The sequence below is a fragment of the Lissotriton helveticus genome, chromosome 4_1 (genome assembly GCF_964261635.1).
Source record: "Lissotriton helveticus chromosome 4_1, aLisHel1.1, whole genome shotgun sequence".
Lineage (NCBI taxonomy): Eukaryota > Metazoa > Chordata > Amphibia > Caudata > Salamandridae > Lissotriton > Lissotriton helveticus.
The window spans coordinates 802717465-802735927 of NC_136063.1; the positions used below are offsets into that span (position 1 = coordinate 802717465).

At 46.4% G+C, this 18463-nt stretch overlaps 1 protein-coding gene across 2 annotated transcripts in view; it reads right to left on the minus strand.

Moving 5' to 3' along the window:
* YES1 (YES proto-oncogene 1, Src family tyrosine kinase) overlaps positions 1-18463 on the minus strand; it is a 307066-nt gene that overhangs the window by 132225 nt on the left and 156378 nt on the right. The window lies entirely within an intron of this gene.

Sequence of the window (18463 nt, forward strand, 5' to 3'; positions counted from 1 at the left end):
CTTTTCATATTTCTGTAAACTAGGCTCAATGCATCCACTATAATTGGGGGTGAACAGCAGCACATGCCTATTTACAGCTTCTCACAAATACCACTTATGTTCATCTACAGTTATTTTCCAGTCATTAGAAAGGAAGGTGTGTAGTTGTTCAATTAGAAGAGGACTTTCACACCAGCTACTTGACAAACTCATAAGTCGGTGGACGCATGTTTTTCCAACCATTTGCAAATTATATATCCTGGATTTATGGCAACAAAGAGCTCGCTACTACACAATGCAAAGTGTCCCAGCTGTGACACTTGGCTTCCCTCTTGCGGCCCTTGGCACTGCATTTGAGACCCAAGGCCTTAAAGGGTGTAAAATCCGTGCCAAGAACAGAGGGTCATTAGACCGCTACCCTCCCTTGCTTTCGGTCTGTTTTTTTTTTTTTTTAACAATGACGAATGCTCTATTATGCACTATTAATGCAATAAAAAAGATCACATTTAGCTGAAACTTGACATTCACTGGCAGCTGAGGTAAGTAAAAAATATTTTTAATGTATTAAAGGTGCGTGTTGCCGACTGAGAGCATGTTACTGTGAGAGAGAATATGTGTATTTGTGATCATGACGGTCTGTATATGTATGCAAGTGTGACTGAAAGTGAATGGGCGTCAGTGACAGATAGTGAGAGAGAATGAATGAGCTTGCCAATAAAGGAGTAGGAGTGAGTAAGAGTTTGAGGAAAAGTGACTGCAAACGAATAAGTAAAAGCGAGATTGGCAGAGTTAGAAAGAGTAAGTGAGATGAGTGAGTGACAGGGAGGATAACAGAGTTATTATGAGTGAGTCAAAGTGAATGAGAATGATTGTGAATGAGAAATCATGAGCGAGTCAGAGCAAGAATGAGGGAGAATGAGTAAAAGTGAGTTCAAGAGAGTGAGGGAATGAATAAGTGAAAGTGAGTGTGAGTGAATGTAGGTGAGGAGTACGAATGTGTTGTGATGCTTTTATTTCAGATGTTTGCCTTAGCATGTCCACAGTAATTTTTGTTTTACAGAGGCACCATGGCAAAATACTGGCAGTTGCACAACTGAGGTAGTTCTTGGCATAATGAGAACCATGGTAAAATACTGAAGATGGCATACTAGAGCCAATAAGTGGCACATAAGGCACCATGAAAAAATATTTGAGGGAATTCTTAGCATAGGGGCACCCATGGCAAAATGCTTGCCCTGGCATACTGAGAAGATCGCTCACTGTGTACGGGCAGCATTAATGGCAAAAATTTGCACTAGCATATTGTACATACATTTGTGGTGTAAGGCGGGACCCAAGACAAAAGGCATCCCCAGGCACGAAGGAGGTAACTTTTGACAAACCGGGCACCCAATTCACATTCTGTAAAAATGGGATCAACTCTTGGGAGAGTAATGTTTCATTGCCTTGTCACACCACTAAAGGATTATTTAATGATTGTTTATTAGAGCCGGTGTCGTTTTCATAAACGTAAGTGAAAATTGTGCTTTAAAATGATCTATTTGAACCCACCCACGGACCTTTCCTAGAAGACATCTGGCTGCTCACTAGATGCAATGCAAAGCAGTGTTATGTCCCACCACTTTCAAAACTCACGGCAGCATCGTAATTAGGTGGTATCTAAAATAGACCTGTAACTGTTTAATAATGCAGTTATTATGGAACATCAGTGATGTAAACTATCATGATGCCATCAAAGTTAAGGTAATGTGAAATGGGAAGGTCATATGAAATGGGAAGGTCATATGATGTCATTTCCTTTTACATCATTAAGGCGAAATGGAGCGCAACGTCACTTCCATCACCCATGGTGTTTTAGTGAGTCAACGCCCATGCTGCTCGAAGCCAACCTTGAAATTCAGCGCCATCACAAGTGCTCGTGACGACCTTCACTGGAGCGCTGCATAATTTGTAATATTTGACAATGGTTTACTGGTGTCTTCTCAGCTCCTTCAATCTGAGGAAGGGACTCGGGTTGCTTTCACAGTTTCAAAACAAAATGTTCAGCCATCTGCTCGTATCGTCTATGTTTTCAAGTACATTTTAATCTCGGATGTCAGGCTTTGCTAGGCAGATGGTAAAGCAAATCAAAGAAAAACATCTTACGTGTGCACGTGCTTTACGGTCTCGCGTGACGCGCGTGACGCACGCGACGCAGGCTCGCGCTCGTTGCAAATGATCGTCAAATGGCGGCCTCGTGAGGTGTTCTTCGAGGGCTTCGCCCGAGTCTGGCACGAGAGCGGCAGATGTTTCGAAGAGGACAGTCACATAATCGCTGGGATTGTATGCTTAGCCTCAATTAAAAACTCGGATTGCAATGATCAGATGAGAGCATGCATTGGGGTCAGTTCGGTGTCCGCAACCAACATCCGAGGCCGAGCAGGAAGCAAAGCAGACCCGACAGGCAGGTGGAAATCATCCCCACATTGGAAGGGACGAGGGAATGTAACGACATGGATCTAAAAGTGCATAACAAGACTGGCCTCTTCCAGTTCACTGGGCCCTGCTCGTCATTAAGGCAGCACGCCGATACAACTGAGAGTTGCTTGAAATAGGTTAATTGGTAATTGCTTTATACATATCAGAAAATCACAGGAGTGATGTTGATAGTGAAGCAGTGTTTAACGTGTACTGGTGGTTGGTGGGGACTGGTATTCGTTTCTGTGGACTGGGACATATCTTTCATCCTCTGACCCAGAAAAAGAGGAAAAGGCAGACATGGGAGAAAGGAAGGAAGAGGTTACGAAAAGTAGTAAAAAAAAAAGTCAGAGGTTTTGAATTTTACAAAACATCTACTTATCCACAGGATGGGATACTTCAGACATCTACTTTTCTTGTAAAGAATTAAATTTGTCCACTATGGTGCCGCACAGGGTAGTAACAAACTATGGCAGTGTTCTCACTATAGCTGAGCTCTGATAGTAGCCTCTCTGCTTGTGTTAGGGTTAATCTTATATCAGGCTTTGGAGTCTAGCAAGGCTCTGATTTTCCCTCCTGATGCAGATCTCCTGCACTGGCTGGAAGGAGGCAGAAAGTTGTAGATCCATGGTTGGAAAGCCCCATGAGTCTGTGCGTGTCGGGTGGCGGCTTTCCGCTGTTCCGAGCGCCGCCCACGGAACACATGCAGTTATCGGGTACTCACTTCCGGCCGGAAGTGGTGCCCCGGTCTAGTCCTCCACCTCGTTGCCTGACCAAGCACTTCCGGGGGAACACGCTTAAAATGCGTGAAACCCGCCGGAGTGGTGCTTCTGATTCATCTGCACCAGCGGAGCCCAGCTGCCGTCGGAGATCCGGTCTTCAGCTTTCTTCTCGTCAAGAGGGACGGAACACTTCGTGTCACGGTAACGCTTCCTGGGCCTCATTGCGTTACGTGACTTCTTGCCGTGTTTTGGCAATCTCGATGCAGCGGCGCAGGAGCGCTTGACATTGCTGTACTCGGGATTCTGTTACTTTCTTAATTTTTCGGATGCTTGGCCGTGGCGCAGGAGCGCTACCGCCATTTACATTCAGAAGCGCAGGTGCGCTTTCTCATTTAAGCACTTTGGACCTTGCATTAGGTTAGGCAATAGCGCAGGAGCGCTTTGTCATTGCAGGACTTTGTTTTGATATTTGTTTTGGCAGTCGCGCCGGAGCGCTACTGCTACTTGCCAACACGCTTACTGCGTGGGAGTTCTCTACATAGGGCCGCGCTATAGCGCTTACCCTGGAGTTCCAGTTTGTCCCACCCCAGGCGCAGAAGCGTCTCCTTGTTTCTTTTGGTTCTGTGGTGGTTCCGGCGCAGTTGCGCCTCATTTCATTTCATATGTCAAAAACCTCCAGGCTCCGGGACATTTCAGCTTTACCGTCTTCATCGAGCCAAACAAAGCAACAACTAGTGGTGAGTGACAGGGGCTCCTGTCTGCATGTGTTTTATGGGGTGTATTCGGCGCAAGCCTAGTGTTGAGTCCTAATTGGGTCTTTCTTGTTCCCCCAGTTGCGCCAAGACCCTGCCCAACGTCCCTACCACCAAGGCCACTCCTCCTGTTCGTTTGGCCCCCTTCCTTGGATCCATCCCATCCTTGTCGGGTGTTATTCCCCGCGGGGGTTGGTTGGGATCAGGGGCGGAGGTTTCTGTCGTCTCTGCAGAATTCCTCCACAAGCCCAGGTGAGTCTTGTGGGGTACCTGACAGAATCAGAAGCCCACGTTCATACATTCTGCCCAGACGACATGGGACCCGGAGGTAACACTGCAGGACATAGCAGCCTTGCTGGCTGCTATGCAGACAGAGAACCTCAGCTTACGCCAAGACATGACGGCCCTACAGGGCCAAGTGGCGGCTGGTTTCACCAACCCCTGGGGAACCACTCCTAGTCCCAGAACCCGAACAGAGGGGTTGCTTAGACCGCCTACGTTCTCCTTTGGCGGGTCCTCCTCTGCCACCGGTCAGGACACGGCTATCCAGGTCATCACGCCTCACCCGGTGCAACTGGCTCCACCCAAACGCTTCTATGGCGATAGCACGAAATACGGCGTCTTTATCCACCAATGCCATCTGCATTTCATGGCCAGAACAGCTGCCTTCCCTGATGATGCATCAAAGGTGGCGTTCATACAGTCCTACATGGGCGGGGACGCCGCACAGTGGTCCATCTCACTGGTTGAAAACAACGACCCCATGCTTAACCACTTGCCAACGTTCAAGGAGACCATGCGACGGATGTTTGCTCGACATACGTTTGTACAAGCCGCAGATAACCAGCTGCTTGGGTTAAAGCAAGGAAGCAGTGATCTGCTCCACTACATCACGACCTTCAGCCGCCTGGTCATAGAGGCGCAGTGGCCTGAGGACAAAAAGGTGTTGGTGTTTTATCAAGGGTTGCGGGATGACCTGAAGGATCTAATTGCCCAACACCCGACCCCCCAGACATGATAGGGCCATTCATCGACATGGTGGTCAAGATGAACTTTCGGTTGCAAGAGAGAAAAACCGAAAAAGGGAAAAACAGCGACAACCGTTTCCTCCCGTTCTCTGAGAAGGCCTCCGAGAAAAGCAAGGAGGATGCCCCCGCGTCAAGCGACACCCAGGAACCAATGCAGATCGGCGGCGTCAGAGGAGCCTTAACCAGCCAAGAGAGGGACAAAAGGAGGAAACAGAACCAGTGCCTCTATTGCGGCAAGAGTGGTCACTTCGTCAGGGAGTGCCCGGTGAAACCCAGCCGTACAAGGAACAAGCCCTTCGCCTTGCCCATCGATAAAGGAAACAAGGCGGGAAACGAGACAACCCAGTAGACAAGGGGGTCCGTCCTCTGCGTTTTTCTTCCTGCCCTACAGCGATCCCTGCAGTCTTCGATGGCAACCATCACATAGGCATGGAAGTGGCCTTGCGGAACCAAACAGGCGCCTCTTGGACTGTCATCGCGATGCTTGATTCTCGCGATGCTTGATTCCGGAGCCTCCGGCAACTTTATCGACACCGTCTATTCGCAAAACCTGGGAATGAGGACGGTGCCCAAAAAACAACCAGAAACGGTAAAGGCCGTCGACGGTACGGATTTGACCTCCGGTCTTATCAGGCTTTAGACCGAAGCCATGACGATGTGCTTCACAAACAAGCATGCCGAATCCATCAGCTTTGACGTCATAGACGCACCACAGTTCAAGGTCATCCTGGGGCTGCCATGGCTAGTACACCACAATCCCCGAGTCGACTGGGTATCGCGGGTAATCAGTCTGGATTCCGAACACTGCTGTAGCACCTGCTACGAAGAGGACAACATGCACGGTATCCGGTCCATACAAGCTCGGTCGTTACCAGGACAAGGCATGGGAATGGTGTCTCAAGCCGAAGTACCAGAGGACTATCAGGATCTGGCTGAAGTGTTCGATAAAAAGGGAGCCAACACCTTACCACCGCATCGTTCCTTTGATTGTCGGATAGATCTGATACCCGGCTCTACATTACCCTGTAGCAGGATCTATTCCCTTACCGAAAAAGAGAACGTTCATCTACGTTCCTATCTGGATGAGTACTTGGAAAACGGGTTCATCCGCCATTCCAGGTCCCCGGTGTCATCTCCCCTTTTCTTCGTGTCGAAGAAGGAAGGGGACCTGAGGACCTGCATCGACTTTAGGGCGATGAACACCATCAGGGTAAAAAACCGATACCCGCTTCCGCTTATCTCCAACCTCCTGGACCAAGTCAAGAACGCCTCAGTTTATACCAAACTGGATCTGCGGGGGGCCTACCATCTGGTCAGAGTCCGGAAGGGTGACGAATGGAAGACCGCCTTCCGGACCAAATTCGGCCTATTCGAGTACCAGGTCATGCCTTTCGGACTCTGCAATGCCCCCGCAGCCTTCCAATACTTCATAGATTAGGTATTGAGGGAGTTCCTCGACGTCTTCTGTATCGTGTACATTGACGATATCCTGATCTTCTCACAGACCATCACCGAGCACGTACAGCACGTACGTTCAGTTCTAAGACAACTAGGTAAACACCGACTATACGTGAAACTGGAGAAGAGCGTATTCCACGTTACCTCTGTGGAGTTCCTGGGACACGTCATCACCCCAGCCGGCATACAGATGGATAACAAGAAGGTAGAGGCCATCCTTCTTTGGCCCACGCCGGACTCCGTGAAAGGGGTGCAGCGGTTCCTAGGGTTTGCCAACTACTACCGTCGTTTCATCACTGGGTTCTCCGGTATGGTGGCGCCTATCTCGCGCTTATTGCGCAAAGGACAACACTTTTTTTGGGACCAGAAAGCAGACTACGCGTTTCAGGAACTAAAAAGGCGGCTCACTACAGCCCCGGTACTGATACATCCAGACGCCGAACTGCCTTTTGTGGTAGAGGCAGACGCCTCCAAGGACGCTTTGGGAGGCGTGTTGTCACAAAGGGATGCCAACACCGGACAGCTACATCCGGTGGCCTTTTATTCCAAGAAACTACAGCCGGCAGAAAAGAACTACACGGTGTCGGACCGGGAGCTTCTGGCGATCAAGACGGCGTTCGAGGAATGGCGTCATTACCTGAAGGACGCAAAACACATGGTCACCATCTACACGGACCACAGGAACCTGCAGTTCTTACGCTCAGCACGCGCCCTTACCGCCCGACAGTTACGATGGACCTTGTTCTTTAACGAATACAACTTCACCATCACCTACCGACCCGGCAAGGACAACGCCAAGGCGGATGCTCTCTCAAGATTGGACGAGTCCGAGGATGCCACCGAAAACACAGAACCGGTTCCCGTCATCTCGGACGACCACTTCCAGGGCATAGTGGCCTCCACGGACTTCATGACCCAGTTACGGAAGGACACGGATGGAATAGATCCAGCGGCTCTAGTACACGGACAGAAAGGCGTGGTTCGTGAAAACGGACTCCTGGTTAAGGGAAACAAGTTGTACCTGCCTAAGGAACCCTGCCAACAACGAGCAATCCAGATGGGTCATGACCATGTCACCTCTGGCCATCCGGGATACCACAAAACGCTTGATCTGATACAAAGACAGTTCTGGTGGCCAACAGTAGAAACCGATACAAGAAACCACATCTCTCGTTGTACCATATGCCTACTTGGCAAGAACAGGTCTGAAGTCCCAGTGGGCCATCTCCGTCCCATTCCGGTTCCACCGTATCCTTGGCACACCATTTCTATGGATTTCGTGGTGGAGCTTCCAGTGACCAAAACCGGCCATACCACAGTGCTAACCGTGGTGGACCACCTCACCAAAATGGCTCATTTCGTACCTCTGCCCAAGATACCTACCGCGGCAGAACTGGCCTTGGTGTTCGTGAATAACGTGGTTCACCTTCATGGCATTCCTGAGGTGGTGATAACGGACCGGGGGTCGCAGTTCGTGTCCCGTTTCTGGAGGGCGGTGTGCAGAATCATGGAGACGGACGTTCGTCTCTCTTCCGCCTACCACCCCCAGACCGACGGCCAAGCAGAAAGGACCAACCACACCATGGAGCAATACCTGCGCTGTTTGTTGCTCACGGTCGAGAAGGAATGGTCCGATGTGCTGTGGATGGCAGAATACGCATACAACAACAGCAAACATTCGGCCATCGGGATGTCCCCCTTTTTCTGCCTCCAGGGTAAACACCCCCGCACCTCGACGTGGGACGTGCCAGCAGATAGCCCTTTGCCCACGGTACGGGCTTATCACAAGTCACTGTGTCAGCTCTGGCAACAAGCCCGGTTTGAGATGGCCAAAGCCAAAGAAACCTACAAAGCACACGCTGACGCTCACAGGCAAAAAGAACCCGATTTTCGCACCGGCGACAAGGTGTGGCTCTCCATTCGACATTTCAACATGCAGGCTCCCAAGAAACTGCTGCCTCGGTTCGTGGGTCCTTTTGCCATCGAGAAAGTGATCAACCCCGTGGCCATGAGATTGTCGCTCCCGACGCACATGAAGATGCACCCGGTCTCCCATGTCTCTCTTCTGCGTGCGGTCCATCCTGACTGCACCATCTCCTCTCCTCCTTCTCCGGTGGTAGTGGAGGACCATGTGGAATATGAGGTCAGGGCTATACTGGGTTCCCGTCGCACCAGGGGGCGGTTGTTCTATCTGATCGACTGGAAAGGGTACGGGCCGGAGGAGCGGTCCTGGGAACCCCGGTCCCATGTCCGTCATGCCCCTGTTCTGGTCCGTGCTTTCCATCTGAGCCACCCCCTGAGCCCACGCCCTGCTTCCTTTCTCTGACTCCCGGGTGGGGGTTCTGTTTTGGGGGGGGGTACTGTCGGGTGGCGGCTTTCCGCTGTTCCGAGCGCCGCCCACGGAACACATGCAGGCATCGGGTACTCACTTCCGGCCGGAAGTGGTGCCCCGGTCTAGTCCTCCACCTCGTTGCCTGACCAAGCACTTCCGGGGGAACATGCTTAAAATGCGTGAAACCCGCCGGAGTGGTGCTTCTGATTCATCTGCACCAGCGGAGCCCAGCTGCCGTCGGAGATCCGGTCTTCAGCTTTCTTCTCGTCAAGAGGGACGGAACACTTCGTGTCACGGTAACGCTTCCTGGGCCTCATTGCGTTACGTGACTTCTTGCCGTGTTTTGGCAATCTCGATGCAGCGGCGCAGGAGCGCTTGACATTGCTGTACTCGGGATTCTGTTACTTTCTTAATTTTTCGGATGCTTGGCCGTGGCGCAGGAGCGCTACCGCCATTTACATTCAGAAGCGCAGGTGCGCTTTCTCATTTAAGCACTTTGGACCTTGCATTAGGTTAGGCAATAGCGCAGGAGCGCTTTGTCATTGCAGGACTTTGTTTTGATATTTGTTTTGGCAGTCGCGCCGGAGCGCTACTGCTACTTGCCAACACGCTTACTGCGTGGGAGTTCTCTACATAGGGCCGCGCTATAGCGCTTACCCTGGAGTTCCAGTTTGTCCCACCCCAGGCGCAGAAGCGTCTCCTTGTTTCTTTTGGTTCTGTGGTGGTTCCGGCGCAGTTGCGCCTCATTTCATTTCATATGTCAAAAACCTCCAGGCTCCGGGACATTTCGGCTTTACCGTCTTCATCGAGCCAAACAAAGCAACAACTAGTGGTGAGTGACAGGGACAGGGGCTCCTGTCTGCATGTGTTTTATGGGGTGTATTCGGCGCAAGCCTAGTGTTGAGTCCTAATTGGGTCTTTCTTGTTCCCCCAGTTGCGCCAAGACCCTGCCCAACGTCCCTACCACCAAGGCCACTCCTCCTGTTCGTTTGGCCCCCTTCCTTGGATCCATCCCATCCTTGTCGGGTGTTATTCCCCGCGGGGGTTGGTTGGGATCAGGGGCGGAGGTTTCTGTCGTCTCTGCAGAATTCCTCCACAAGCCCAGGTGAGTCTTGTGGGGTACCTGACAGTGCGCACCCACAAACCAACGTTTAATGGTATTCATAAACCTCTCTCCAATCTCTTCCCACACTGCAAATCGTTGAAATGTACTCCTAACAAGGGACTAGGTAAAACGTTTTCCTGGGTGACAAAAACGGGTGTAGGAAAAGTGAATTTGCAATCACTCAGCAGATTTCTGCATTAAAAAAATATACACATGCGGAGATCACAAGGTATGTGTGGCCGATTAAGAAAATGTGTATCTGTACTCACAAAAAAAATATTTTATTAAAGGTTGAGAGCCCTCATCCGCTCTTACGTGGAATGCTTCATCACTAGGTCCCTTTTCACATCAGGACGAGTATGTGGTGTGGGCTACACCTCTCAATAATAGAGACGAGTTATTGAGGTGTTTTCAGATAATGTGGGCCCTTGTGAAAATGATGGTATGGGTGAGGAATGCAAAGTGCTCAATGTGTATGTGAAGTGAAGGGACAGATTAAAAAGATCAAGGGGGAGTGAAACTTCACCCTAGTGCAAGAGTGGTCAACATGTTTCTTCCCGACTCGGGACCTTGCTACGAGGTGCTTAGGCGTTCTACAGGATCACAGTTGTAGGCCACTCTGCAGTGTAGTGTGAACAAAGTGTAATAAAACAAAAAAATGATAATTAACTAAATACAGAATGTGACCCAAAGGTTTTGTCAGGGAGAACCACCCTCTTTCTCACACGCAACCGGTAGGTGCTTTACTTGAACTCAAGCCTGTATTAAGGCTGCCTATATAGTAGTCCTGTAGAAGACTTAAAGTTTAGATTCAGCCTACCAATAGGTAGTTTAAATAAATTTACTTCACATACACATCTAGCACGCTTCACTCCTCACCCATCATTTTTGTTGCAAGTACAAGTACACATTTCCTTAATCAACCACGTGCCTCACTAGGCCAGTTTGTGTTTTGGGAGCGTTACTGGTTTGGTCAGTAGCTCCCAATAGACCCCCTTTGTTGTATTGTAAAATTTATACATGTACGTTTGCTTATGTGAAAATAGAATTAACAAAAGTTTGCTAGAAGTACAGCTATCAAGCTAGCTTCTGTACCCACTGAAATTATCTGAAAGTCAATATGCATTAATACAAAGACATAAATCTGCAGCTTTTGAGACTTTCTTTAAGAAATGGGACCATTATTTATTACATTTTCATGTTGCCCATAGGGTTATCCGCTGATTCTCAATTATTACTCTTTATTTCTACATATTGGCATGCATTAAACCCTTCATGAATGATACCACAGAGAAATGGCATTTAATGTTGAATAGTTTAGAAAATTAGTTTTCTTAAGTTGTAGTTTTTTGGGTACGTTTTAATTTGAAAGCAAACTTTCTCCAAATTTGCTTTCATAATTGTGCATGTATTGCCTGGCTGTCGGGGAGCATTATAAAGAGCCTTGAATTGTTAAATACTACAAACGTGTGTACATGTTCTTATACGGGATCCACTGACCGTAATGCAATTTTAAATCACAACTCTATGCTTTTCCTAGAAAAGCTTGCCCTAATACTAAAGGCTTTGCATTAATTAACCAATAACACAAGTTTGAACTATTTATACATAGCGATACAAATCATGCTTAGTGGCAGACAATGCTCTTTAACTGAACCCTATTGTGTTGCTGTAAACCAGTAGCCAAAGGGATTGTACTGCAGAGGGCTAGGCCTGCTTATCCAAACGCCAAACAATATGTTCTAGGTGTAGGGAGATAGGAATCTCAGACTCCTGAAACAGGTGCATACAAAAACCTAAAATGGGTATGAAAAAGAACCTGCAAGAGTGAGATAAATAAGAAGTGTAGGATATAGAAAAGCCTTGAAAAATACTGTACTATCCAAAACTACCAGTAATTCAATTGGGGCTCATCGATTAAAAAAAATATAATTTGCTCTATCCAGCTCAATGACTGATGCCAATCATGACAATTTTTTTTATAGTTTCCATTCTACCTGGTAAACTATGAGAACTGCATATAAATATATTTTAATAACCTAAAAACTCACTGCGAATGCATGGGATATGAGAGTGTATTTTTGAATCATCTAAGTTTACAATAGGGCAATGTCAGTTTGCCTCAACGGTTTTATGATGCTGTATGTAGGCAGTGTAAAATGGTCCTGGCGGATAGATTTGTTCAGATGGCCTACCTGGAAGTCTGCAAATTCTTTCAGCTGGAATGTCCAAATTGGGAATTTTATTGGAACAGTGTAAGCCACTGATTTAAAAGCATGTTCATTTCAAATGCCGGATCGTTTCCTATAACTGCCACCCATTTATTCACCTGTGGAAGACAAATCTGAGTCAAAATGTTCCAGTGGTCTATTAGTGTTTGGATTTTCAACCAATATTTCCCATGAAGTGCGACGATATGAAGGGTGTAGTGTTTTCACCTCTGTTGCCCAAGGCTAGAGCCTTATTTTAGAGCCACTGGCACAAATGTGACCTTTCTTCAGCTGCAAACGTCATGAAAAAATTGTGCGATTATCGACTGGGCCCTGCAACATACTCTAATCTGAGATAAACTTAGATATAGTCTACACACATCTGGAAATGCATGTACTGTTGGCCAATCACAAGTATGAGGGGGTACACATAAATAACAAAAAATTAATTAGTTGTTACAAAGTGGAACCCCAATTGCTCAGCGAGTTATCGTTTTTTCAGTGCTTGCAAGAGTCCTCTGTTAATCTGCTCTTTTTGATTCTGTAGAAAGAACTGAATCCATACTCCAGGTAAGCGAGACGAAATTTACATTCAATCAAGCAGTCACTGTCATGGCATTTCATAATGTACCACTCCACAGGCCGCAAAGATCACGTAGGTTACTAATGCTTATATATGCACTTTTTAACCAGGGTTGAATTAGTCTTCTGAAGTTTTCTAGAGGGATTGCAGGTTTGACTATTACCTTGCAGTCAAAGAACCTTGTTCAGTTTGACTTATCACACAGCTTTAGCTAGCCAAGGTGTTGCTGCGCTATGACAAGGTTAAGGAGGGTGGAAGGTGAAACAGTTGTTGCTGGGATTAACCACCATCCACTTTTCAGGATGGGAGTGAGTTTGATTTTCAGGTGGTCACACATTTTCGGCTTCATGGTTGAGCCCTGGAGATACAAGCCTTCTGGTAGTAGTTTATCATATCTTGCCAAATCAAGTTATGTGTAAGGGGTAGAGGTGAAAAGCTGAGCTAGACTTGTCAGTCCTTTTCACTATATCCTAGGGGAGGGCGTGGGTAACAGCAAGTTCAATTGTGAGTACATTTAATTTTCTACTGCTATTGCGGGTCTCAGACAATAGCGAGTTGTTGTAAAGTGTCAAAAGATCTTACTTGGCTCTTGACCCTGTGAGGTGGCAACGTAGACCAGCATGAAACTCAGATACAGCATGACAATCAAATAGCACGGGAATGTGGGAAGCAGCATTGAAGACAATAGAGTGGCTCTTGTCCAACAATTATTGGTATCAGCTGCCGTCTCCAATTTAAAACATTCTATATTAGCCCTCAACCTGATTATATATAGACCTTCGCCCCTGGCTTGGCCCTATAAATAGGGTTCAATGTTCAGCAAGAGCTATAGTTTAGAAAGCCCAGGGATTTATTTACTCTAAAGATTTATAAAACGGTAAAAATGTAGATCAACAAATATTACAGCGCTGCCCTCTAGGATGTGCTAAAGGTGTAAGGTAAAGTTGAGCTGTTAGCTCACGTTAACCAGAGTGAAATGCTGATCATGAGCAGAACACGCATATGAACTATGTTTTGCTGAAATAATTAACTCTCAGCAGTTCCCTCATTTACAACAGAAAGACTGCAAAGTCTGCGCACGTAACTTCTAAAACAGACATCAGGTTTCTTAGCAACCATGCCTTGAAAAAGAAATTGCTATAACAGTGTCTTGGCAACCCCCTGCCCAATTTTAGCAACGTAGCTCAGCAACCAGGGTGAATATAGCCGAGCTTGATGACAGTTGACACACCGGATCCCTCCAGTAAACCCACCTCCCAAGGAATCATTGGTCCTACTTCCCTTATGGTTGAAAGAGGGGTACCAAGATCTGGGACGAAAGGCAGTTCAAACCAAAGGTTAGGACATAACCTGGGTGTGAAACGTTCCCATCTCAAAACTTCACAGCATGGATTTAACTTCACCTTCTTTACATTCATATTCCGCTAGGGCTGCACCGGCTCCACAACACCAGGTTTTTGCAATTGCTCAGAGTTAGGGTAGTAGAACGAAAAACTGGATGTCAGAATGGAACGCGTTTTCCATTAGTTCTAGAGCAGGAGGGACCTGACCCGAAAGTACCTGTCATGGCAACAGGCAAAGGGCCTGAGCAAGGAGGAAGGTGGCGTTAGTAGAAGCTGGAAGGACAGTGAGACACCACCTGGTAAGGGAAGGAAGATGCTGACTGGAGGACTTCCACAGACAGCCAGTGAAGAATCTCCGAGAACACCACATCTCAACTCACTCGAGACAGCCACTCAACCGCCTGCAAACAAATGGACCAGAGATGCTGTAGCTGATAAAGTTGAAGGCAACTACAGGATTCTGAAACCCAAGGGAACAGGATCCACAGGACAACTAAAAACGCCACCTGCTCCGCAAAATAGGATACAACTCTGCTGTCGGCTAAATAAGCAAGCAGAGTCCCTACCATCTGAGATCCACGGGAGGTGGGGGAGTGGGGTGGGGGTTGCAGCCGGAGTCAAGTACTTGCTCCAAAGTGGGAACGTGTTCATTAATTCTAGACACAGTGGAGCTGGACTACACTCTACGAGGGTAATTGCGATGAAATACTAAGGTGAATGAAAATACTTGCATGTCAATGTACTTGATAATTTGCTTTTAGTGATTGTCAGAGCATTACTTGATATGTGTCCACCATGCAACCAATAAAATCTGTTTAAAAAAAAAAATACTAAGGTGAAAAAGACTATTATGATTTGGGGACTCATCCAACCACCAGGAGTAAATGAGAGAGAGCACCAATCTCACCTTTAGCACTGGGGTTCACGGCAATGGGAAAACGAGGCGACTTGTCTAATTTCTCATAACCTTATGCTTTCCTGCATTTTCCACTAAGGGGAAAGCAAAAATGCCACAAAAGTGGCAGAGGAAGCTCTCCTCCTGGAAGGAAGAATCCAAAGTGAAGCCACGGTTCGCTTGTACAGGCATTATAATCTGAACAGCCCAATATTCAATTAAAAGATAGAATAGATAGTGTACTGGCACAACTCACAGGTATCAACATTTTTTACACCACCACAATAGTCTTTCAAAATTTTAAGAGACTTTGGAGGCAACTTCAAATGCGAAGCATCCCCAAAGGTTAAAAATACAAAGGAGGTCACCCTAGTATTACTCGGAAGAAAACTGCAAAGGAGCCTGCTAACTAACTGTAGTCTTAGGGGTTCTCCTCTTTAGGCAATGGTGAAGTTAAGGCACGAGGAGGATCTGTACCCTCTCCTGTCCTTGCCTGCACACCAGACCAACAACAGCCTAGCATGTCAATTTTCAGACAAACATAGTGGTGCACAGCATACAGAAGAGAAAGCTGAGCTCGGAGCGAGTTTGTCAAGCATCCATCATCTGATGGGTGATTCTCCGCAGGCTACTGCCCCCGATTGTTAGATTATCTTCTTTTGACTTGAAATTGGAAGACTATCCTCTGATCCATACTGGCTCATTTTCTTCAGAAAGCTCGGCATTGCAGGTCTTTGTCAACGAGGCCTCAGTTCTCATCCTGTCAGGTCCTCGCCACTCAAAGTCTAAATCCCCCTTCCTCCTCACAGACAGATAAGCTAGCTTGATTTCAGGGTTCTAGGCCTAGCTATGGGCTCGAGGTTCACAGAGAACATCTTCAGCGGTGGAAGCAAAATACTCAGAAGTAACACATATCCATGAATAGTGCAAATAAATGAGGTCAAATAACATTATTTGGAACAAGTGTCACTCACTTATCACTGCAGTACAAATGGCAAAATTCTTATTGATACTGTGAAGTGGAACCGACTTCAAAAACACACTTTTTTATTAAAGCCTTATAGCCTGCTGACAAGACTATTCCGTTTGTTAAAGGGCCTGGATCCGAGTTATAGGCCTGCACCTTTAAAAACTGGTATAAGCCTACACAGAAGTGCTATAAAGCTATTAGAAAATTCTACTCACTGAGGGTAGAATGATCTAAATTAAAAATAGTGAAACAGAAAGACAAACATTGAAATGTTGGAATGGAAGGTTTGTACCGGCCGTTATTAGCGCTGAGCAACTCCACTGTCTTCAATGAAATTCCCAACATTACAATGTTCTAATATCTCATAGATTCCGTTCTAGAATAAGTTGACCGAAATAAGCAACTGTGGCCATACAGACAAAGCATAGTTAGTGTGATTCTACCTCAGAACACAGATTTAACCTCTTGTGCTCTCAACGCAACTTTGTTTTTAGCTACATGTGATTAAAAAAAATGCCGTAATCTATGCATACAGATATACTGAGCGTACTACGCTATTTAATAAAAAATTTGAGTAACACGAGTGGCATTATGACTTACATGAGGTTTTGCCTCTCGTTATTCATGACCCCTTCCAACACTCCACAATGGTAATAAATACCATATTAAACGCCGTGCATCCGCATATGTACGTACACAGTTCTAATGTTGTGTGGACCCGAGGAAAAAATAGTGCCCAGTCCGGGATCTTTGAAATGGTTACTGTCCACCCAATTCAACTGACATTCTCCAGGGTCTCCGCCTCAAGACATGGGAAATGGTGGTGTCAATTTACAAGGAGTTGCTACTATCACAATAGAGGCGGAAACCACCTAAGGAGTCACTTTCTCTGTATGTATACTCATCACTCTCTCCTCCATTTACATTGTAAATAGGCTCTATGTAAATGTTTCTCTGCATTCACTACCCCAGAATAGCTTAGCAAAGCTTAGCACGTAGAGGTAGTAAACACTATGCAACAACTATGCCCAGGAGCATCACTACTGGCCCTATGTTTAGCAACCATATTCAAGGTCTGTCAGTAAACATGGGTACCCCACGTCATGGCAACAATTAGTATACATTTGTTGTCTACCGGCTGGCTTTAAAGCCCTCAAACGTTTGACTTGCAGGAAACTGCATATTACCTACTTTTCAAATTTCCTTTTAATCTGAAGATCACTGAAATGTAAGTGATTCAGCAGTTTCAGTTCTAAGAGGAGAGTGAACTTATCACGGATGATTATTGGAGTAATTAGCCAAATAACACAACAGATCACACTCTGGAGGGTCGAGGAGCACATGCTACAATGCATCAACAGTGTCCACCAAGAATCAGCAATAATACCAAAGGCAGTATCGGTATGTCTTGACCTCTCTTTGGTACTCAATGCCGCCAATACCAAGATCTACACAGCGTCTAAACTCCTGGTGTAACATTTTCTTGTCAAAGTGAGCCCAATAAGATGTCCTTGCATTTGGTGTATTATGTATATGGTCTGTAGGAGAATATATATATATATATATATATATATATATATATATATATATATATATATATATATATATATATATATATATATATATATATATATATTCTCTCTCTCTCTCTCTCGATCTCTCTCGATCTCTCTCGATCTCTCTCGATCGATCTCTCTCGATCGATCTCTCTCGATCGATCTCTCTCTCTCGATCGATCTCTCTCTCTCGATCGATCTCTCTCGATCGATCTCTCTCTCTCTCGATCTCTCTCTCTCTCGATCTCTCTCGATCGATCGATCTCTCGATCGATCTCTCTCTCGATCTCTCTCTCGATCTCTCTCTCTCTCTCTCTCGACACATCTGGAGCTCCCACATGAGCAGTAATACTTTTGTTGCCTATAGGGGAATTGGTGGGGATAGCGGGTCGTTGGACTGCTGTAGAAGGACTGCTGGACAAGCAAGGGTGTTGGTTACGATGGCTCTGTAAATGATGCCGCTGGTTTTGAAGATGGGGGGTAGCAAAAGGAGCCAACTGCGTTCCATTAGGATGGGGTGTTGTCCTCTTATATCTTTATGCACTGTATGAGGTGCACTACAGTGTGTAGGATATCCCTAAGGTATGCCTCAGGGGCGAGTCCTCCCTGCTCTTATTATAACACAAACTTGCATCACTCAACTGAGGCTATCCATCTGACTGGGCTGATGTTTTCCATGTGTGCAGATAGCAAATCACTGTTAGGCAATTTCAAACATGACTAAAATGCAGAATATCTCTTGGTCTAGGGTTTGAAGCTTGGATCTACACCATAGTTTGACCCTTAACACCGATAAAAATGGTAGTCAGAGGCAAAGTATCTACCACAGTGCTTCTTTTTGCAGTGTACATAATTCACAATTTTGCCTGATGTACTAGAGACAATATCTTTAAAATGTGGTTGTCGATGCACCCTGACCCACAAATCACACAAGTGTGCAACCAGCAATTATTAAGCTATAAATACATGGTTCAGCAAATCATTATTTTCCACTTGGTTGAAAATTAGTACAGGAACTCACTAACCAATGTCTTGAGTATATCAAGAATCGCTCACAGCAATGCGTGTCAGGT